This window comes from Garra rufa, chromosome 4 (genome assembly GCF_049309525.1).
Source record: "Garra rufa chromosome 4, GarRuf1.0, whole genome shotgun sequence".
NCBI lineage: Eukaryota > Metazoa > Chordata > Actinopteri > Cypriniformes > Cyprinidae > Garra > Garra rufa.
This window is the reverse complement of record NC_133364.1, coordinates 17936595-17942594: the sequence shown is the minus strand read 5'-3', so window position 1 is coordinate 17942594 and position 6000 is coordinate 17936595. Positions and strand designations below refer to the sequence as shown.

At 37.9% G+C, this 6000-nt stretch overlaps 1 protein-coding gene across 3 annotated transcripts in view; it reads left to right on the top strand.

The window, feature by feature from the left end:
* Window positions 1-2148: 2148 nt before the first annotated feature.
* atp2b1a (ATPase plasma membrane Ca2+ transporting 1a) overlaps window positions 2149-6000 on the top strand; it is a 36403-nt gene continuing 32551 nt past the window's right edge. For all 3 annotated transcript variants that reach the window (XM_073838773.1, XM_073838772.1, XM_073838774.1), the window contains exon 1: window positions 2149-2268. The gene's annotated coding sequence lies outside the window, so the exon portion shown is untranslated. The remainder of the gene's footprint in view (window positions 2269-6000) is intronic.

Sequence of the window (6000 nt, the reverse complement as noted above, 5' to 3'; positions counted from 1 at the left end):
CGAATTTCAAAATTTGATTCTGATTCATAAACTTGCAATTTGATTCAGTTTCGTATTCGATTCAATATATATTCTTGGGATTTAAGAACTGATATTGTTTCGTAAAAACGAGAATTGATTAAAATCGAGAAATAGATATTTTTTAGCCAGCCCTAATAGACAGATATATAGATAGGGCTGGGTTTTGACATAAATTTCACAATTTAATTCGATTCTGATTCACAATCTTACAATTTAATTCGATTTCAGATTCGATTTGATATATATCAATAATCTATATTTTTTAGCCCTAATAGATAGATAGATAGTAAGGCTGGGCTTTGACCAAAAATTCACGATTCGATTTTGATTCACAAGCTTGCGATTTCGATTCAACTTCCGACTTGATTTGACATATGATATACATATATTATGTAATATGTATAATAAACATGTTTTTCTGTACATACATACATATTTATTTGTTAGTACACTGTAAAAAGTTTTCACCACTTTCAACTTAAAAACTTAAGTTTAGCAGCTGCCTTAAGATTTTAAGTTAAATCAACTTAAGTCATTTAAACTCACAAGTTATATCAACTCATTTTTATTGTAATTAGTTAAAATGACTTGTAGTTTTAAGCTTATTTAACTTAAAAACTTAAGGCAGCTGCTGAACTTAGGTTTTTAAGTTGAATCTGGTGAAAACTTTTTACAGTGTAGTAGCAATAGTACTGGTAGTATTTTTGGCATTTCGTTTAAATAATTAGTTCTAATAATTTAATTTTAGTGAATAAAACCCCAAATGAATGCCTGTAAATGCCAGTAGAAAGGTATCGAAAAAATGAAGAGAATGAAGTATGTGATGTGGCTTCTTCTGAGGCCTTCATGGGGGAAACCCACAACACAGTTCCACTTTTGGCATCATCTTTCAACTGCACCATGGTCAACAAATAGCAACAATGGTTACCATGACAAAAACGAAGCTGTGAAGAAAGAAACCACAACCGGTACTAGGGGATTTCTCGACAAATCTTAGATGCCAGGTGTAAGAATAGAATTACCAGTTTTCTGGTAACATTGTGCCTTTATGAATAATTGGTTTCAAAATCATTTCCAGTAGACGTAACTGCTCATTTTTCTGTACGTTTTTCTTATCTGTAGCCTGAATTGACAAGACAGAATTGAAGACTGAGGTGGTGCTTTTGAAAAATGAAGTAGAAATCAGCACTATTTCATCACATTTGTAATAGATTAGATTAGACTTCTGCACTGCAAGACTTGCAGCACTCCACCTCAGGAAGAGGATATGCCCTCTATATCATGAGTAAAGGAAGCTGTGGTATCTCATGCAAAATGAGAAGACCATAGTAACACGTGAAAACAAATTCTTGTGCATCATCTTTTTAAAAGTTACCTAACTAAGGGTTTTCATTCGCCTCTGGTACAGGTAGTCCCCGACATGAGGACTTGGTACATAACAAAGGTTCACAAACAGAAATGCTCCGGGCTTGTTCTGCAATTTTTAAAGGAAGATGCCAGACTGGCTGCTGAATTAAGTGCTTCAGTGGACACGAGTTTGATGAAAATGCAGAGAGAAAAATGCTGGTGATGCATTAGCATCAGGCATTGCACAATCAGTCTGGTTATCTATTTCAGAGAATGAATGCGTCTCAACGTGATTCAAATAAGCAGTGGTGTGTTAACTAACTAAGTGACAAATGTTTAATTCACATTCTTGGGAAAGACTATAAGCGAGGATCCAGCGTGCAGCAGCCTAATCCGGTTCAGATCACCAATCGTAATGAGTTTCTACACACCGCGAATCAAACACAACACCAGAATCGAGGAGAGAACGGTCGACGATGTCATGGAAAAAATGACGTCAGGTTTAATTAGCCGCCGGGGAAGACTCCGTCCGTGACTGTGGGCGGGGCTTACGACGCCGGCTCGTGTTGAAGCGTGTCGTTTATTACGTTAAAACTAACCCCGACACTGGACAAGTCATTTTACACCTAGCCACTCTCAGGAACGAGTTTATAAATTATGGTAATACGCTAAATCGCTGCGCAGAGGGTGCGCCCAGCGTGATTGACGTGCCGTCTCAGCCAATGAGGATCCTCCTGCCTGTCAGCGGCCGTCCTCCTAACGTGCATCACATGTCTCAAGCGACGCGCGGCTGTGGGAGGGATTTCTCTGCAGATTGGAGGAGCTAGAGAGACGGCAGAGTGAGTCTGAGGGAGACCGAGAGAGTGAGGGGGATCTCTGAGGCACCGTTCGGAGAGCATTGTGAGTGTAATTTCACCGTTTCTCGCATGCATGCTTCGGTTTCCGCCGCGTTTCAAATGCACCGTTATTTCGCTTCCTCTCTGCTGGCTTGTCTACATTCACCGTGCTGTCCGTTAGCCTGCGTTATTATCAGCTAGCCAAATTGGCTAGGCAACTCCTGCTAGTTGGTAGCAGGCAGAGAAAGGGGCAAGGAGGCAACCAGGCTGCTGTGCATTTTTAACCCACACCTGCCTATTGTCACTGCAGGGGAGGGGGTGTGTGGAAAATCAATGGGGTTTTCATGTAGGTTGAGATGCAGGGATGGTGTGTAACGTTAGTGCACGCTGGAAAGTTGCTTTTGGCGTATGAAGCTTGTGAAATGTGTTCGACCGCGCACGCCGCGTTTCTACATTGCGATTACGCGACAGCGTAACGTTATATTTTAGAAACGCTAGTAAAAGCATGGCTTTGTATTAAGTGTGCGTTGGAGATTTACCAATTTAAAATAAAACGTTACATATAACATTCTGTGTTTTTGACACGTTAACCTAAACAGGCTGACCCTAATGTTATTTTAAACTGCCGTCAATTTAATTTTTTTTTGAAAGGCTGTGACTGTTAGATCCGTTGGCTGTCATTCGGTTCGCTGCGATAAGAGCGTCAACTCAAGTCAAACGTTACTGTCTGTATGGTTTTCTCGACAGTTTATTCTTTTACGTGAGCTCTTCAGCGTTTATTGACAGTACGCTCATATGAAATGCTGTCAAACGAGCTAAGTTGGTCAGCTAACGTTAAGCGACCGTCCCTGTCAGTCGATGACTTGTCACATTAGCCGGGGTTTTTAGATTTTAACTATAACCTGAAAATGACCGTTTGAGTTGCGTTGGAAAGTTCGAGACGCTTCAGTTTCGGAAAAGGTAAGATGTTGATCTGGTATCGTTATCACGACTAAACCAGTACACCCCTTTTTGACAGAATGACTTGAGTTGAGACCGCTAGCAGGCTAAAGCCAAATGTGAGGACGCTTCAGCTGTCAACTTGCTTTTCGACCTGTTCGTCAGTTATCGCATTTCGATATTTCACGAGAAGCGTTTAGAAAGCGTTCAAACAGCGTCAAATGTCATCGTTTACTCCCCGCTATGTTAACGTTAACAGTTACTTTCTTGTATAGTCAGAGTTGACAGCCGCAACCACCATTGACTTTCATTCCTGAGTGCATTCATAATTTGCCAAGAAAGTAAAGTGTGAAACAACATTAGTGGTGAGTAAATGATTTTATTTCTTTTCGGGTGAGCTGTCCCTTTAAGCTTGGCGCATTCGTGTCAACAGTTGTAGTATACAGTCCTAATTCCTCCTGTCATGTGTGACTCGGCATGGGGACTGGAACAAGCGCTGTGCGACACGTCAAATTTGCTGGGATCGTATTTGAAGCAGCAGATGTGCAAAACACAATGTACCCAACCTAATCGGCTGACTTATTTGGTCTACTGTCTGCCTAATGTGTTGAGATTGAATATGGCACCGAGAGTTTCTAGATAGACCCCGGTGTGCGTTTAAATAGCGTGTCAGGTCTGCTGCTCCTTGGCGTACATCATTCGCTGCCCTGTTGCTTCTTTTGCACAAGCTTTTATAGCTCCTGATAATACCTCAGCAATGCTGAATTTGACCTTGAGTCTACAGTGTACATTCAGCTTTCTCTAACTCGAATCGTAAGGGTGTATTTGTAAGTGCTCTTTTTTGATCTTCACAAAGTGTACACTGACCTTTGACAGGTGTAGAGCACTACTCAGGGGGTTTATTTTGTAGGGAGGATAAGATGCCGTTGGGATAACCATTCCAAGACAATTTGGATTAAATACTGTGTGTATTATACAGTGGCAGTACAGTTGTTGAACGTCAAACTGTCTCTGTTAAATAAGATAAGTGTTTTGTTAATTGCAGGATGGAAATATGAATTTACTTTGATAATGATTTACCGTAACATTAAATAAACCAACCTTTGCCTCAAGTGAGCGTCAGAGGCCTTTGGACTGTTATATACATGCACAGGCATGGCCTAGTTGTACATCTATTGATTTAATAACATTTGTTGACCTAGATATTAAAATGCGATAAAATATTGTTTTATTCCTAGAGCTTTATAGTTGAATTGTCACTTGGGCTTTTCATGAAAATTACTATTATGATTAGTCTTGTCATGCATATTATTACTGTTGTATTCTATTATTATATGTGACCCTGGACCACAGTCTTAAGCAGCATGGGTCTATTTGTAGTAATAGCCAACAAAACATTGTATGGGTCAAAATGATAGATTTTTCTTTTATGCCAAAAATCATAAGGATATTAAGATCATGTTCCATGAAGATATTTTGTAAATTGCCTAACGTAAATATATCAAAACTTAATTTTTGATTAGTAATATGCATTGCTATGAACTTCATGTGGACAACTTTAAAGGTGATTTCCTCAATATTTTGATGTTTTTGCACCCTCAGATTCCTGATTTCTCAAATAGTTGTATCTCAACCACATATTGTCCTATCCTGAAAAATTATACATCATTGGAATGCTTAATTAGTCAGTTTCCAAATTATTATTTATTTAAAAAATTGACCCTTATAACTGGTTTTGTGGTCCAGGGTCATACAAATTATATCTAGTGTTATGTTTTTGTAGAATTGCTTTTATTCATATTTTAAACGTTTTTGTTTTTATATTTCCAGTTTTTATTTTACTACTTTAAAGTTTTAGTTATTTTATTGTGTTTTAAAGTTTTTTTTTTTAAAATATAAAAATCTATAGCATTTATTACTTTGGTTATTTTTGGTACAACAAGTTAAACTAAAAGAGAAATGTTGTTAAATGTTATTTTATTTCAAGTAACAAATTTAGTTACCTATAATAACCCTTATTATATTGACAGGTAACTATGTATATTAGTTGATCTAAATGAGGTCTGCAATCTGAGATTGCACTGTGCTCTTGGAACATAGTCTGTTGCGTCTTAAGGGCGGGAGTTTTCTTAATGGGTTTTACAACTATGCATTGGTTTTTAGTATAATGTTTTGTTTCATTTCAACACCGTAAACTCAATTATTTGATTATAGGCCATGTCTATACCTCCAGCTTTTGTACAATATGTATAGTACAAGTTGTAATGTTATATTATTTTAATTAAGTAAATGTGAATGTTTTTCCATACTGACTGGAATGGAAAGATGGTAACTTAGCCCCTCTCTCTAGTATTGTTTATGTAAGAGGCCACTGCTTTGGTGTCACATTAATCGGAGGTGACATTCAACCCCTCATAAGCTATTATAAACAGCTAAAAATAGAGTGCTGTGCTATTAAGTGCATTTGAATAATGTTGCTATTTAATTATCATACAGCATCATGCTTTATGTCTTAATCAGACGCCGATGACAAAGACAAAATGGGCATCTTAGGGGCAAATACGCTTTCTGTTCGCACTCTAAATGAGGCCTGTAAGTAAGAACGGTGTTATTTTCTGCAACCTCAAATGACGGGTAAATTACCACCTTCGAGCAGATGAAGGATTGCTGTTCGGGCTCTGTTCTCATTAAAATTTGATTTGCAATCAGATTTATTATTTGTTTTGATGCTCTGTAAAAAACAAAACAAAAAAAAAAACAGTTGAAATCCCAATTCCCCACAAAGGAATGTGCAAGCAGTACTGTTTGACTGCTGCTTACAGGTGCTGTCTTTAAAAAGTGTGCATCTAAATATAAA